Genomic DNA, 18679 nt, shown 5'->3' on the forward strand with positions numbered 1-18679 from the left:
GGTAGAAGGGCCGAGGGAGCCCTTTTCTACCATCACTAATCCACCTTAGGATCTATTTTATAAGAGATCTCTTTTATAAGAAGACTAATTCCATTCATGAAGTCTCCACCCTTACAACCTAATCACATCCCAAATGTCTCACCTCCTCACACAATCACAGTGTGTGTGAGGATTCCAGCAGGTGAATTTTGGGGGGACACACATATTCCACAGCCCAGGGGATGATAGCGATAAAGATATGAACCAAGTGGTTAAGGAGCCAGAGGAAGGATGAATTCGTTCTGGTAGAGTCAGGGAGTGAAAGGGATGGCAGTAATTTGAGCTCCAATTTGAAAATTAGTTTCTTTGGGAAGAGACAACCATTCAAGGCAGAGAGAAAAACACAGAGGTAAGAGAGGGTACAGCAAGTTTGGCAGACACAAGCAGTCCAGTGCTGTCTAGAATATCTAGAATATCAGGTGCTTGAACGAAGTGTTATGAAAAAGTATGGAAAGTATGGAAAAGTATGGGACTTGGAGAAGAAGGGTCCTCATTTCATGCAAAGGAATTCACACATTTTCTCTTTCCATCCCTTAGTCAATGGGAACCACAAAATATTCTTAACAAGAGAGCATTCAGTTCTCACCTGGAAAATGGATATTATGAATAGAAGAGAGGGCTCAGAAGTGAAAGAACAGAAAGACAGAGGCTCAAAGAGGGCAAGTCAATCACTCAGGTCAGCAAGCAATGGTTGATCTCACATCCAAGTGTTTTGACTCAAATTCTGGTATGTTGTTTAATACTTCATGCAGGTAAGGACACTAGATAAATGTGGTTGAAATCCTGGCTCTGATACTTTGGGGCTGAGTCGCCTGGAGCAGGCCAGTTAACCTTCCTGAGACTCAGTTTCTTCATCTACAGAATGGGGGCACAATTCCTCTCCTTTGGGGTCACAGTGAGAATTGAACATGATAAAATCTACAAGGGATTTCAGCAGAGTTCTTAGCATATTGTAAGATTTTGATAAATGTTAGATGTCATTATAATTAATATTAACTTCAAATACCCTCCCCATGTTTCCTTTCTGAACCTTTCCTCTACTTCTTTTGACATGTCTTTGAATACTTTAGTACCTTGGATTAATTTTAGGCATGATGATGGACTATCAGAAGAGCTATTTTGGTTTGGAGGGACTTTCCCTCACCTTTTTGAACACACCACCCAGCTGAATATCATATATCATATGAAGAATGGTTAAGGGAGATGAGAAAATCTGGAAGGGCATGCAAAACATCTTCATGTATTTCAAAAGCTGTCAGTTTTAAAACGGATAAGACTTATTCTTCTTTGACTTCAAAGGTAAAAGTTTGGCCAGTAAGGGGAACTAGCAGAGAAGTTGGTTTTATTCTGATAAGGAGAATTGTAATGGTTGGGGCTGTCTGCCAATCAAATATGGTAAATTGTATGGTAGCAAGTCCCCTGTCACTGAAAGGATGTGAGATTGATGGCTGCAAAAGATATGTTAACTGGAGACTGAGTTAAATGATCTTCAGAGCCCGTTTATTAAAACTATAAAGTCATCTGCTCAATGTAAATAAAGTAAGCCACTTACATATGTTTTGGAGTTTCTTAATAAGATATTTGATGTAATAGGGTATGCACACTAAAAGCCAGGAGCCAAGTCCATTCTGTTGATGTGTGTGTGTTTTCCAGGTCATTTTCTTTCTAGTTCACCATAGTCCAGACCAATCCCTACTGTACAACCCTAGTGAATTACACCCACTTACTTTACTTGACCTTGAGAGGAAAGAGTGCTGGACCCAGGAGACTCTGTTCTGCTCCTGGGTCTGCCAGTGATTTGCTCTGTCACTTTTGGTCAACAGTTGCTCTGGTCTCAGCCTCAGTGTCTTTCTTATCTGTAAAATAAAAGTGTTGGCCTCAATAGCTAAGGGCCTTTTGTGCACCAGCACTCAGATCTATCATCCTAAGCAGAAAAACTCACTCTAATGACCTTCTTCGGAAAAGCAATGTCTTTCTCTAAACTCCCCGGAGAGGGGTATTTGTGCATGCTGTGGTAAGGTGCACATTTTTCTAAGAAATGTAATTTATAATCATTAATAAAAACTGATGAATCTGCCATCAGTCTTCTTGGCTTTTCCTGGATCCTCAAGTTATTCTGAATAATTAAAATGAGATAAAAAATATTTGAATATTGGGGTGCCTGGGTGGCTCAGTTGGTTGAATATCTGGCTCTTAGTTTTGACTCAAGTCATGATCTCATGATCTCATGCATCGGGCTCCACACCCATCAGGGAATCTGCTGGAAAATTCTCTCCCTCTGCCCGCTCCCCACACATGTGCACTCTCCCTTCTCTTTCTCTAAAATAAATAAATCTTTGAAAAAACATAAAATATTTGAGGGGTACCTGGGTGGCTCAGTCAGTTAAGCGTCTGCCTTTGGCTCAGGTCATGTTCCCAGGGTCTTGGGATCGAGCCCCACATCGGGCTTCTTGTTCAGTGGGGAGTCTGCTTCTCCCTCTCCCACTCCCCCTGCTTGTGCTCTCTCACTCTATCTCTCTCTGTCAAATAAATAAATAAAATCTTAAAATAAAGAAAATATTTGAATATTGCCAATGTGTTCCCTGTTAAGATAAACAGTTAGTAGGCTTTGTACTGAAAATAGCTACCCCCACACATTTTTTAAATTAATTTTTTATTTTTTATTGTTACGCTAATCATCATACATTACATCATTAGTTTTTGAGGCTGTTCCATGATTCATTGTTTGTGCATAACACCCAGTGCTCCATGCAGAACGTGCCCTCTTTAATACCCATCACCAGGCTAACCCATCCCCCCACCCCCCTCCCCTCTAGAACCCTCAGTTTGTTTCTCAGAGTCCATAGTCCCTCATGGTTCATCTCCCCCTCCAATTTCCCCCCCTTCATTCTTCCCTTCCTGCTATCTTCTTCTTCTTCTTCTTTTTTTTTTAGCATATAATGTATTATTTGTTTCAGGGGTACAGGTCCGTGATTCACCAGTCTTACACAATTCACAGTGCTCACCATAGCACATACCCTCCCCAATGTCTATCATCCAGCCACCCCATCCCTCCCACCCCCCACCACTCCAGCAACCCTCAGTTTGTTTCCTGAGATTAAGAATTCCTCATATCAGTGAGGTCATATGATACATGTCTTTCTCTGATTGACTTATTTCACTCAGCATAATACCCTCCAGTTCCATCCACGTCGTTGCAAATGGCAAGATCTCGTTCCTTTTGATGGCTGCATAATATTCCATTGTATATATATACCACATCTTCTTTATCCATTCATCTGTCGATGGACATCTTGGCTCTTTCCACAGTTTGGCTATTGTGGACATTGCTGCTATAAACATCAGGGTGCACGTACCCCTTCGGATCCCTACGTTTGTATCTTTGGGGTAAATACCCAGCAGCCCCCACACATTTTTTAATGGAACTGGTTTGACTGGCCAAAGGTTGATTGGTTGGTTGTTGCTGCCGTTATTCGCCTTCAGACTGACAGTTAAAACAATGAGGGAAATGGCAAGAAAAGAGAAAAATCTCAAAGACTGACACAATGCAAAATAAGTAAATAATAAAATAAAAACGCAATCACTTCCTGGAAACATATAGAATGGTCATGCTGAAGTTTACATGTGAAGCTCTGTCACTCCAGAGAACAACTCAGCTGTGTGACTAGCGCCCATTTACTGATTGTCCGACATTGGGTGCTCCTCCTGCTCCAATTACAGAAAGTCCTTCTTATCTGTTGAGATCAGGATCTGTAATTGTAGGTTAATGGAAAATCAGTGGCAGCCGAAGTGTACTGGAGTATTAAAGAGCAGTTTTACCAGCTGGGAGGGTCTAACTTGCAGTGGGCATGAGTCGTATCTGCGAAGAAGATGGAAAGCATTGGTTAATCCAGAGAACTGATTAGTTCAGAAGTCCAAGGCTGATCATATTGAAACAGTGGGAATATACAGAAAAGCAAAAAGAAAGATAATTCCTTAAATCCACTCAGGGACAGTTAGCCTCTTGATATAAGTACTTTTAGAACTTTCTCCTCATGTATATTTTCAATATGTAATTTATATGTATATGTATGTAAATGTATTTTATAATATGTGTAAATAATATAAGATGTATGTAAACAGATCCTAGAACTCAATTGATTTATGACCCATATTTCACTTACTATGTCATAAGTATCCATTAATAGCAATAGATATAAATCCATATCCTAATTTTATTAGTAATTTTATTTTGCCATTTTAAACCCTCAGTTATCCCTAAATACCACCTATGACACACTTTTGTTTTTCAGGTTTTCTACAATGAGCATGCATTCATTATTTACTTAAAAGTGTGAAAAACAGTAAAACAAACCAAGAATGCAAATATGCTGCTTAAGAAGCAGCATAATTAGACGTTAACAGTGTGGATTTCGGAAATATACCTGGCTTTCAGATTTCAGATCTGTCCCTACAAACTGTGTGACTTTGGGCAACTTGTTTAACCTATATGAGCCTCAATTACCCCATCTAAAAATGGGGGAAATGAAACAGATCAGATTGAATTATTAACCAGGATTAAAGAAATCAATGTGTGTGCAGTGCCTTACATAGATTTGGCACACAATAAATAGCGGGCAAATGATAACTACCATCATCGTCATCATCATTAATGCTTTATCTGGTTTTGAAAAGGATTTATGCCAAAGGAAAAAAAAGAGGAAAAAAAGAAAAAGACAAAGAAAGTTCACTTTGTATTTGGAAGATCCTGATACCCAAGAATATTCCTTCGTTTTGGATTTCATATGTAGGGATGTCCCATTTCATTTAGAGAGTATTCTCCTTCCCAATTATAAATAGCTATGGCACTTTGACTCCAAAGTTGGTTAAGAACTATTTAGGATGATTTATAACAATAATGCAAATTTAAATAGCTGGTTACACAATTTTACTAATGGACCTATAGGGGAAATATCCTTGCCTTATACTTTATCTTATTTTTATTGCTGTCCCTATATTTTAACAACTTTATTGAAATATTATTCACATACTACACAGTTCACCCAATTTAAGTACAAAATCCAATGGTTTTTAGGATATTCATCAAGTTGTGCAATCATCATCACAATCAATTTTAGAACATTATCATTACCCCCCAAAGAAACCCCATATCCATTAGCAGTCACTCTCCATTCACCCCTGCCCCCAACCTTTTGAAGAACTGCCAGACTGTGTTCCCATGTGGTTGTACCAACAGTAGTGTGTGAGGATTCTAATAATCCACGTTCTTGTCAACATTTGTTTATTATCTGTCTTTTTTATTATAGTCATCCTAGGATGTGTGAAGAGGTATCTCGGTGTGGTTTTGGTATGCATTTATTTAAGGGCTAATGATGCTGAGCATCTTTTCTTATGCTTATTGGCCATTTGTAGATCTTTGGAGAAATGTCTGTTCAAATTCCTTACCCATTTTTAATTGGGTTGTCTTTTTAGTATTGAGTTCTAAGAGTTCTTTATATGTTGTGGATACAACTCTCTTAGCAAATATATTATTAGCAAACATTTTTCCCAATCTATGGGTTTCTTTTTTTTTTAATTTATAATTTAGAATATTTATTGTTTTCTTATGGGTTCCTTTTCACATTCTCCATGGTGTCCTTTGGAGCATGAAAGGGTTTGTTTGTGTATTTTTAATTTTGATGAAATTCAATGTATCTACTTGTTCTTTGGTCACTTCTGCTTTGGACGTCGTATCTAAGAAACCATTGCCTAACCCAAGGTCACAAAGATTTGCTCCTATATTTTCCTCCAAAAGTTCTATAGTTTTAGCTTACACATTTAGGTCCGTGATACACTTTGGATGAGTTCTATGTATGGTGTAAGGAAGGGCCCAACTTTATTCCTTTCAATGTGAATATTCAGTTGTCCCAGCACCATTTGTTGAAAAAAAAAAACCATTTTCCCCCAGTGAATGAATTAATTGTCTGGGCATCTTCGTTGAAAATCTATTGACCATAAATGTGAGGGTTCTGGGCTTTTTTTTTTTTTTAAGATTTATTTATTTATTTTAGAGATGTGAGGAGGACTAAAAGGAGAGAGAGTTTCTTAAGCAGACTCTGCACTGAGCATGGCGCCCAAAGCAGGGCTTGATGTGGGCTCGATCTCACGACCCTGAGATCATGACCCTGAAATCATGATGACCTAAGCTGAAACCAAGAGTTAGACGCTTAACCGACTGCAACATCCAGGTGCCCCGGTTCTGGACTTTCAATTCTATTCTATTTCTCTATATTTTTATCGTTCACCAGTGCCATACTATCCTGATTACTGTTTTTGTTTTGTTTTGTTTTGTTTTAAGTTTTGAAAACAGGAATTGTGAATTCTCCAGAATCCCATGCCCCCTTAAAAATTGTTCCAGCTATGCTGAGTCCCTTGCATTTTCATATGAATTTTAGGATCTGTTTGTCAATTTTGCAAAAATGTCAAATGGATTGCCTTAAATGCATAAATAAATCTTAGCAATATTAAGTTTTCTGATCCATGAATATGTCTTTTCATTTCTTTGTATTTTATTTAAATTTTGTTAAATTTATTCATGTTTTATTTTCAATGCTCTCATAAATGGCATTGTTTTCTTAATTTCATTTTCAGATTGTTCATTGCCAGTGTATAGAAATATAACTAATTTTTGCCTATTGATCTCATGTCCTGAAAACTTGGTGAAGTCCATTATTAGCTCTCATAGTTTTTGTGCATTCTTTAGGATTTTCTACATATGAAATCACGCCATCTGTGAACAGAGATATTTTCCTTTTTTTTCTCCAGTAAGAATGACTTTTATATTGTTTCCTTGTCTAAATGCCCCAGATAGAACTTTCAGTACAACACTGAAAAGAAATGCTGAGAACAGACATTTTTGTCTTGTTCCCCATCTTAGAGAGAAAGCTTTCAGTCTTTCAACATTAAGTGCGCTGTTAGTTGTGGGTTTTTTGTAGGTGTCCTTTATCAGAGTGATGAATAATTTCTAGTTTGTTGAGTGCTTTTATCATAAAAGAATGTTGAATTTTTGTCAGCTGCTTTTTCTGTGTCTATTAAAATTATCATGTGGTTTCTGTCCTTTATTCTATTAATATGATATATTACATTGGTTGATTTTCACATGTTGAATCAATCCTGCATTCCTGGGACAAATCGCACTTGGTCACGGTGCAAAATTATTTTTATATTTTGTTGGACTCAGTTTCCTAGTGATTTTTAAAGGATTTTTGTATCCATATTCATAAGAGATATTGTTGTTTAGTTTTTTTTCTTGTGATGTGTTTGTCTGATTTTGGTGTCATAATAATATTGGCCTTACAGAATGTGTTGGGAAGTATTTTCTTTCCTTATTTTTTTGGGGGGACGATTTTGTAGAGGATGATGTCAATTCTTCTGTACAATTCTGATAAAATTCAAGAGTGAATCAGGTCGTAGGCTTTTCTTGGTGGGATTTTAAAATTACTATTATTAATTGAACTCTTCACTTATTATTCAGATTTTCCATTTTTTTCTTGAGTCAGTTTTGGTAATTCATGTCTTTCTAAATGTTTGTTCATTTATTCTGGATTATCTAATCTGTGGCATACAGCTATCCACAATATTCTCTTATAATCTAGTTTATTTCTGTAAGGTCAGTAGTAATGTCCCTTCTTTCACTCCTGATTTTAGTAATTTGAATTTTCTCTCTTTTTTCTTGGCCTGTCTAACCAAAGATTTGTCAATTTTGTTGATCTTTTCAAAGAACAAAGTGTTGGTTTTGTTTGCTGTATTTTCTTTTTTTTTTTAATGTCATTTTTTTCCTTCTCTAATATTTATTATTTCCTTCCTTGTGCTTACATGGGGTTTAGTTTTTTCTTCTTTTTCCAGTGTCCTAAGGTGTAAAGTTATTTTTTGTCCCTACAGTTTGATGGAGTGGAGGCTCAGGGATAAAAAATAGTCATAAGAGAAATTGTTCCTATTTATTGGGAGTCTACTGGATTAGACATTTACATACATTATTGCTAGACTTCATAACAAATCTTCAAGTCAGGCGTCCTTATCGCCATTTTACAAAGAAGGAAACTGGGGTGCAGAGGAGCAAATTGAGTTACCCAAGACTACATAGCAGAGCCAGTAATTATATCCAGTTCTGTATGGCTCAAAATTGGTTCTCTCTCAGCCTCACACAGAGAAAGAACAAGGAAAGAGCATGAAATTGGGAGTCATTACACCCAAGTTCATTTACTCTAAATGCACCAACATGAATCCTGTCTGAAACTCAGTTTCCCTAATTCTTTGCAGAGTCAGGGCCTTGTCATCTTTGGGTTTTAGCTTCTGCATCACTTTTTCTGAGTTTCTCTGACCACTCTTCTTAAAAGAAGCTCATCTCATTGTCCTATGTCTCAGAATTCTGTTTGTTTCTTCTTTTCTCATTTAGTATATTTGTCAATTTATGTGTTTATGTATGAGTCTTGTTTTCCTATCTTGTTTTGTTCTTTTTTTTTCCATGAAAATGCAAGTTCCATGAGGTCATAAGATGTACCTGTCTTGTTTATAGTTTTTTTCAGCTTCCATTATAGATCCTGTTTCAGAAAACACGTTCAAAAATATTTGTTAATTGAATGAATTGATGACAGGAGAGGTACCTAAAGGCTATTCAGATACAAAGTTACAGAATTCTCTTGCAGTTGTTTTCCAGTAGTAAAAATTCATTCAAAGAAACTAAAAAAAAAGGGGGGGGCGGGGAGACCCTTTCATGGAACTCAGCTTCTGGGCCTCATAGGAACTAGAACATAATCAGGTATTTGTTCTCTCCTTCTCTCTCTCGCTCTCTCGCTCTCTCTCTCTCAGGGGCTACCTGGTCTTCTGTCTCTGCTTCTGTCTACCCCTGTGCTCTTCTACTCTCCTAAGGACCTGCTACTTCAGATTAACTATAGTCCATTATTGCTACTCCAAAATGGTGGTTTTGGCCCTGGAAATTGGCACTTAGAGCTTCAGTGCCCACAGTTAACAGAGTCCCTTTTTCAGCTAGTGATTTCAAATTCCAGAGAGAAGAAGTCTGATTGGCCTAGTGGGTCAGTGGTGCTTCTCTGGGCCAATTAGTTATGAGACCAACAAGTTTGGGATATACAGCACATAGGCAAACCTTTTCTCTGCTTTTGTGGTATAAATGGCTGGGCTTGAGATGATTGGCAGATCTATTACAAATTTTAAACTTTGTGTTTAAAATTTAAAATTTGCGTTTATATTTTCTATGTGAATACCAACTTCACTTGGATAGTAAGTGAGACTGAAAGCCAGGTCTTCTTGCTTCCAATATACATAGTTATTTTTCACAGAGATGGCATTCAGGATACCCCATCCTGGGTCCACAGAGTAGTATCCTTTTTGTAAAGTCCCTTTTGTTTCAAGGGCTGGGGATCTGGCTACCATCCATTTATGGGGTGTTCAACCTAAAGGAGGTCTCTTGCCTCCTGCTGCTGAGGAAATTGCAGTATTGGATTCTTAAATATACTATTGGCCAGAATATCTAAGAGCCTTTCTTGCAGACCTTGACAGGTTTATTTTTTTTAAATTAAAAATCCTGGCCTGGGGCAAAATGAAAATGTCTTCAGATTTGCAATCAGTGCTTGTGTTTCATATTTGAAATGCATGTTAGAAACTGGAGTTTGGTGTGACCTGATCTCGAGACTCTGTTCAGCGGATTGCTGACTTCTGTGAATTTAGGTGTTCTTGATGGAAACTGCCCTTGATCATTACAAGTGGCCAAGAAAGACGCCCAGTCACCCCAGTGTATGAAGGTTATTTCCCTTCTTCTTCTTTCCCATAGTGTGACAGCAAATAATCAGTCAAAATACCCTATGTGATTGGGAAAACAAATGGCACATGAAAGATCCATAACAGTGTAAGGCCTTCTTGTCACTAACTGATCTGAATCAGAAGAGATTATGAATGTGTACATATGCATACTCTTATCGATATGAGCAAGAGCACTAAGAAATGTCAACACCAAGGCAGCATCTTCAGAAAATGCATGAATTAGGGTCCAATTGATATTTTCAAATACAATAAATTATTAGAAAAAAGCTTCTAGTCCCATTAAAATAGCAGGCACATACAATGATGCCATGTTGGGATTTTTCACAAAAATGCTTGGATTTCATACAGATACCTCATAAGCTGTCGAGAAGGCAACGCTTCGGGGCTTGAACTAAAAATGATCTTTCACCATAAGAGGGTAAATAAAACCTAATTAACGTATTTACTTTGCTTACTTGTTTATTAATGCCCCTCTGGTTCGACAAGGATTAACACAGGATTCTAAACAGTATTATTTTTTTTTAATTTCACCGGTAGAAATTTGCTTTTTTTTTTTTTTTTACATCTAGGCTTAAGTCACAATGCTAAAGCAGGGTGGAGATCTTGGAGAACCCTGTCTGCACACACCCTCATCCCAAACTTCACTATAGTACACATTTGAGAAGTGAGACTCAGAGTAAAGCAACTGACCTGAATCCTCCCAATTAGTAAAAAACAGACTTAATGCATGAACTCTAGTCCTCCCACCCCATATCTGGTCCTCTTTTCATTATCTATGTTACTTCTGATTCGAATTCACCCCAAGTCAATACCAATCAAGGGTCTGCTCAGGGCCAGGCCCTGGGCTAGAACTGGGCTCAAACAGATAAATGAAACATGGCTCTTGCTGTCCAGGAGGTCATGGTCTAGTGAAGAAACAAACAGAGAAATACTCATGACCTACCTGGAGCTGTAGCTATGGGGGAGAAATTGAAAGAGTTATCAAAGAATTATTCCCCTGAAAGCTGCTGATCCCACAGTTTGTTTTTATGTGTGTATGTTTTTTTTTTTTTTTAACCCCCAGGTAATTTCTATCAAACTTTCAAGAAACAGATAATTCTCATACTTTATAAACTGCTCCAAGAGCAGAGAAGAAGTTGAACAGTGATTTCATTCATGGTCTGAAGCCAGCAAAACTTTCTATAACCCAGGATTCACAGTCCTGAGGAGAAGCAGACTCTGGAGTCCTGTTTCTACCATATAACCCAACCCCAGCCTAGGCAGTGCTGCATGAACCAGGTGTGGACCCCTAAACCAACACTGGCTCGCCTAAGGACTGGCCAGCAACCAGAGTCCCTTTCTTGAGCTGCTGGACCTAGAGTCAGGGAGAAGAGAGTGGGTTCGTGTTGGACGTTAGCACTGAGAAGACAGGTATACATTTAGCAGCATGTGTCAGCAGAGAAAGTTTTCTTTTTTTTAAATTTTTTATTGTTATGTTAATCCCCATACATTACATCATTAGTTTTAGATATAGTGTTCCATGATTCATTGTTTGTGCATAACACCCAGTGCTCCATGCAGAATGTGCCCTCCTCAATACCCATCACCAGGCTAACCCATCCTCCCACCCCCCTCTCCTCTAGAACCCTCAGTTTGTTTTTCAGAGTCCATCGTCACTCATGGTTCTTCTCCCCCTCCAATTTCCCCCCCTTCATTCTTCCCCTCCTGCTACATTCTTCTTCTTCTTTTTTTCTTTCTTAACATATATTGCATTATTTGTTTCAGAGGTACAGATCTGAGATTCAACAGTCTTGCACAATTCACAGCGCTTACCAGAGCACATACCCTCCCCAGTGTCCATCACCCAGTCACCCCATCCCTCCCACCCCACCCCCCACTCCAGCAACCCTCAGTTTGTTTCCTGAGATAAAGAATTCCTCATATCAGTGAGGTCATATGATACATGTCTTTCTCTGTTTGACTTATTTCGCTCAGCATAATACCCTCCAGTTCCATCCACATCGTTGCAAATGGCAAGATTTCATTCCTTTTGATGGCTGCATAATATTCCATTGTATATATATACCACATCTTCTTTATCCATTCATCTGTTGATGGGCATCTTGGCTCTTTCCACAGTTTGGCTATTGTGGACATTGCTGCTATAAACATCGGGGTGCACGTACCCTTTCGGGTCCCTACTTTTGTATCTTTGGGGTAAATACCCAGGAGTGCAATTGCTGGATCATATGGTAGCTCTATTTTCAACTTTTTGAGGAACCTCCATACTGTTTTCCAGAGTGGCTGCACCAGCTTGCATTCCCACCAACAGTGTAGGAGGGTTCCCCTTTCTCCGCATCCCCGCCAACATCTGTCATTTCCTGACTTGTTAATTTTAGCCATTCTGACTGGTGTGAGGTGGTATCTCATTGAGGTTTTGATTTGGATTTCCCTGATGCCGAGCGATATTGAACACTTTTTCATGTGTCTGTTGGCCGTTTGGATGTCTTCTTTGGAAAAATGTCTGTTCATGTCTTCTGCCCATTTCTTGATTGGATTCTTTGTTCTTTGGGTGTTGAGTTTGATGAGTTCTTTATAGATTTTGGATACTAGCCCTTTATCTGATATGTCATTTGCAAATATCTTCTCCCATTCTGTCGGTTGTCTTTTGATTTTGTTGACTGTTTCCTTTGCTTTGCAAAAGCTTTTTATCTTGATGAAGTCCCAATAGTTCATTTTTGCCCTTGCTTCCCTTGCCTTTGGCGATGTTTCTAGGAAAAAGTTGCTGCGGCTGAGGTCGAAGAGGTTGCTGCCTGTGTTCTCCTTTAGGATTTTGATGGACTCCTGTCTCACATTGAGGTCTTCCAACCATTTGGAGTCTATTTTTGTGTGTGGTGTAAGGAAATGGTCCAATTTCATTCTTCTGCATGTGGCTGTCCAATTTTCCCAACATCATTTGTTGAAGAGACTGCCTTTTTTCCATTGGACATTCTTTCCTGCTTTGTCAAAGATTAGTTGACCATATAGTTGAGGGTCCATGTCTGGGCTCTCTATTCTGTTCCATTGATCTATGCAGAGAAAGTTTTCTAAGAGAAGATAGACACCAGGAGAGATTCGAGGCTCAAGAAATGAAGAAGAAACAAACTATCGGATATCTCCTAAGGGACAGAGAGAGAGGTTTTGGTTGCTAGTAAGCTCCCTAGTTCCAGCTCCCATGAGACCAGGCTGTATCAGGCTCCAGTTTCCATGGCATCTGGTTGTGTCCTTTCCATACAGCTCCTTCACCAACCCCCACCAGACTCATTCTCCTTCTCCCTGTGCTACATCGCATGGGTTTCTATTCTCTGCAATAAAGATAGTTTGGCTAGAATAATAATGGCTTAAAATGAAGAGACAAAATTATCATTATTTGCAAAAGATGTGTTTTGATCCCTAGAACACTCCAGAGAATCGACTGAAAAACTATTAAAATTAATGAGAAATCTCAGCAAAGAGACTGGTTATAGGGTAAATACACTAAAATAATAGTTCTTCTTTACTGGCAATGACTAGCTGGGCAATAGGATTTTAGAATGTCATATTCACAGTGACCACAGAAAACATAAAATGCCTATGAATAGTTGTAACAAGAAATATGTAAGATGTGTATGAAGATAACCACAAAACTTTACAATGAGATGTAAAATATACTTGACTGAATAGGAAGATAAACAGCATTCTGGGGCAGAAGGTTCAGTAACGTAAACTGATCGGTTTTTTCCTAAGTTAACTTACAGATTGTATTTTCCAATCAAAATCTTGACAGCATTTTTGGAAACTTAACAAGATGATTCTAAAATTTTATCCACAATAATAATACATAAAAATAGCTCAGTCATTTTTGAAAAATAAGACTTATTAGAAATATTATCCAGCAAAAATCATAAAAACATTATGTTTCTGGTATAATAATAGACATGTTGATGAACAAAATAGGTATTGGAAATAAGCCAAATTTACACACACCACACACAGAAATGTAATAGATCATTAAAATGGAGTCACAAATTTGTGGGGAAAGTATTATTTTTAATACATAGTCATGATCCCCTTTTATAAGGGGTTAAAAGTCTTGGAGTCCAGGGAAGCATTCACCCACACTGTCTAATTCAATGAATTACAAATTTACAAAAGAATTAAATTAAATGCTTTTACATTTTTAAAAGCAAAATGTAAGTAATACTGGTAAATGATGAGATTGAGGAATGGGGAAAGAGGATACTTTAATTTAAAAAGGAAGAAAATTTACCTACAAAAAGAAAAATTAGATCTTACTGTATAAAAATATAAAATAATCTGTGCTTAAACAAAAAGACAAAATTGAAATACTAGGGGGGAACTGAAAAAAAGAAATTAAAAAAATGTAACAGGATAAGTATCGTCTTTAAGACACAAAAGAAATTGATACAAAACATTCAGATTCCAACTGATAACTGGCCATAAAATGTCATAAAGAGGCAATTCGTATAAGGGAGGATGAATATGATAAAAAAAAAACCTATGTTTTATGAAGGCAACCTCACTAGCAATTAAATAAATGCAAATTAAAACAATGAGCTCTTATCCTTACCTCTCAAATTAGCAAAACTGGGAAACAAAATTCTCCAAACAGGAACCTTTGAGATAAGCACTCTTCTCTGCGGCTGGGAATATAAATTTGTATATCTTTTGAGAAAGCAATTTAACTATTGTATCTAGAGCCAAATACATTCAAATTTTAAAAATCTGTATTCCCATTTATAAGATCCAAAGAAACTAATTTGCAAAGCAGACAAAAAATACACAAAGATATACACTGCAGAAATTTGTGTGTGCACATTTTAATAACAGCATAATTAGAAGCAAAAATAACCTCAAAAAGAAAAAAAATTATTAAAATTGTGGTACATCCATATAATGGAAATTGATGTCATTGTAAATGTGGTTTGGGAAGGATTTTTAATTTAAAACTGTCTTTATCAAGACCATATTTTCTAATAAGTTATGATCCCAACCAAGTTAACACGCACCAAAAACACTTTGAACGCTGAACCATCGTCAGTGATTTCATCTGGGAGACAGAATTATGAAGGATCTTCAAAATTCTAAAGCTCTTTTTCTGTATTTTAAAAAATATTTGCATAAAAAGAATATATATTGCTTTCGTAATCAGTAGCAGGAAATGAAGAGAAAAAACAGGAAAAAATCATCTCACTCTAATGAAATAAGTGCTTTGTTAAAGGTCATTGCTTTGAGAGCACAGGGTCTCTCTAAAGGAGTCAAGGAAGAAACATTTCAGTTGGAGCTTGCAGAAGCGGACACTGGGGGAAGAGTATGGAAGGGGCATTCTGGGCAGGGCCAACTCCACTAAGAGGAATACAGCTTTAGAGTGAGAGAGGCAAAGATAGAAATTATCCACTGATTGGGGAAGAAAAACATGAAAAAAATAAACAAACAAACCCTGGTACTTTATGCTAAAGGAGAAATGAGTACTTAAGCAGTAAACCGTGAGATCTGGAGATAGATTTTGGGTGTGGGAGAAACAGCAAAACAGAACTCAAAGAAAACAACACGGAGTCCTCTTCCGGCCTTCCAAGCCATTCATCCGTTTAACCCGATCGAGGTATTGATACTACATTCACCTTGTCTGACCCTTTCTTTCATTCTGCTGTATTTCTCGCTCTCCACCAGCCATTTCAAAATAGGGATAGAAAGAGAAGAATGGCCTACTCAACTCTGTAAACTCTAGGGCTGTTGTTTTTCTCAGCAGGACGTCCAATCAGTAAGATTAGGGTGATCTTCGAATGTTTGGCTCTTGCCTTTTCTGGAACCTTCACATCTGAGAAGGGAAGGTGATTCTACATGGAAGGTAACTGAGTACCTTGTCGGCCAAGTAGATGCTGGCTTAATTCACTAGCAGTCAGGTACCGAACCTCTTCCTTCTACAAGACATTGTACTAGATTGATGCGGAATATGGGAATGGATGGATACCAAAGAATCCACCTCATTAAATTTATAATCTAAACCACTGGGTCTTTTTTTTTTTTTTTTTTTAAAGATTTTATTTATTTGACAGAGAGAGACAAAGTGAGAGAGGGAACACAAGCAGGGGGAGTGGGAGAGGGAGAAGCAGGCTTTCTGCTGAGCAGGGAGCCTGATGCGGGGCTCGATCCCAGGACCCTGGGACCATGACCTGAGCTGAAGGCAGACGCTTAACGACTGAGCCACCCAGGCGCCCCATAAACCACTGGGTCTTACACTTGGCTGCCGTTGCAATCACCAGGGAAACTTAACAAATCCTGATGCTCCGATCACATCCCCAGAGATTCTGATTTAATTGGTCCGGGGTGCAGTCTGGGCATCAGGAATTTTAAAAGCTCCCTCGGTGATTCTAATGAGCAGCCATGTTTGGAGACTACCATTTAAAGGGAGCAGAAGACAAAATGCCTAACCATTTAACGGTCCTGATCACAGCACCTTCCTTGATCAAATCCTGACGGGCTTCTCTATTGCATGTGAAAATAAGCTTATACTTGGTTGGCATTCAAGGCCTTGTGCAATCTGGTATCTATTGAACCTTATTCTCCTGAAGCTCTCGCAAGAAAAGGTCTATTGCCTGAGCATCCCTTTAGTCTGCTGACTCTGCTCCAGAAACAGAAAATAGGCAGACCTCTGCCAAGTCTAACTGATCGTTGCTGGCTACCTGGAGAAGTGTGTTTAGAAAGATCCTGAGACCATTACAGCACTGAGCAGGAAAAGGTACCACGATCTACTAGTAATGTCTGCCATGGGCAGGGAATGGAAAAGGACAGTTCCAGCCCCAGACACTGGCCATGCTGACATTATTCCTTTGCTTCTCTTGTCTCTCTTGGTCTGCAATGTCCTCCAGACTACCCTTGAAAAGCACAACATAGGGGTCTCTCCTCTCAGAAGCTCTCCTGTCGTCCTCCACATTCTTCCTACTTTGCCTCTTGGAGTTTATCAAGCCTCATTCCGAATGCCTATTAGCACTCTGTTGTCACTTTAGTGTAGAAATCAATATCAGCTTTTGTGTACATGTCTCAAATACTATAAGGCTGTGATTTTCAAACTTAAACTTGCATTTGAATCACCTTGGGGTTTTGTTAAAACACATCCAGAATTTCTGATTCAGTAGGTCCCAGGTATGGCTCAAAATTTTGCATATCTAACAAGTTCCCAAGTGATGCTGCTGGCTACTGGCTTGAGGACCACCCATGAGAACTCACATGTTAATTACAGTATAATTTCCTGGGAGGCCTGTCTTAACTTGATCTTTGTCTGTGCATTCCTCTGAGCCATATCCTACACATAGTAGCTGCTTATTTTTCTTTGAATCAAACCACAGCAATCCAAGGCAGATGATAAGCGAGAAATGATTGGTGCAGACAAACACTGTAAGAAGTCGCACTCATTTGGAATGATAACAAAAATCTTAGATGACAGATTATGTTTCAGACAGGAGAGGAGAAGTAAGGATGATTCCTGTCTCAGCATCTGGAGCTGAGGTCATAGAGACAAGAAGCATTTTAGAAAGATGCCAGACGAGTAACCTAGAGACACATTTACTTATTGTCCCCATCAGTCTCCAGCAAGCAGGCCCCGAATGGACTGTGGTTTCACAAGGAGGAAGAGAGCCTGCGAGTGTGTTCAAGGGTGGAAGGAAACAGTAGTTAACCAAGGGAAGGAGAAGCAATGGCGGGAAGACTCCAGGAGAATTTCCATCTTGCATCTCTGGAAATATGCCTCCGTTGGCTTTATTGAAAAGCACCCCAAGGCTGGTGGGGGAGGTGGGGGAGCTGAGAGAAGATGAATGAGATGGCTCACTGGGAAAATTTCTCCAGCTCTCACAGGCTGGGTTTTAAAAGCCATTTCAGCAATTGTTCAGAGCTGTCAAATGTCTCTGTCAGATCAATAGGTTACTGTGGAATTTGTCCAGACTGTTGGCCAATCAAAATGTAAATTCCAGATAAATTTAATACATAAACAAACTTGTCTTCTTCAAGCCACTTTGAAAGTCATGAAAAGTAATTTTACTTTTCTTCATGACTGTCATATAGGAGACACATTTCTGCTGGTGTTAAGCATTTATTTGGCCTCAAAACTCATTGTGGGTCCAGCAGTGGCAAGAGAAGAGCAGGGCATATGTGCCTTTATGGTCTCGTCATCCATGTGCTTCAGAGGGTGCCGACAGATTTGCTTATCTTGGTGCCCTTCATGGGAAATGTGCAATTAATATGAATATGTGTGGTGTCTGTATGCACATGAGGGTATTAGACATGCTTGTGGAATGTGTGATTAAAAAGTCATGAACTCCCTATTTACATCTCTCGGGGCAATCTCATTTATTAGAACATGCAGTGTGTGTCTGGATACATGATTATGTCTATGCATGTTGCAACTTATCTTTTCCAACAAGAATCATAAATCTTTACATCGAAAGAAAAGATTTACAGTCAAGGCAGGATGGCTCCAGGCCCCATGGGGAGGTATGGTTTAGAGACATGCCCTAATTTTTCACATTGAAAAAAGTCATAATGGGAAAATCATGTAGGCAAAAGTTATAAAGCTTTAACCTCAGAAGTGTCTAAAGTGGAGATTTTGCATTGAATCATTCTTCCTGTGGTCCTTACACTGCAGATGCCTTGCTCCCATGTTGACATTAGTTTATAGAACACTTTGGCGTCCTTGATGCCATTGGACTCTTACTACCCATTGAAGTAGCAAGGATGGCTCTCATTTCACAGGTGAAGAAACTGAGGCCCAGGCAAGTGAACTGGCTTATCCAAAGCCATAAAGTAATGTAGA

This window comes from Phoca vitulina, unplaced genomic scaffold (genome assembly GCF_004348235.1).
Source record: "Phoca vitulina isolate PV1807 unplaced genomic scaffold, GSC_HSeal_1.0 scaffold21, whole genome shotgun sequence".
Lineage (NCBI taxonomy): Eukaryota > Metazoa > Chordata > Mammalia > Carnivora > Phocidae > Phoca > Phoca vitulina.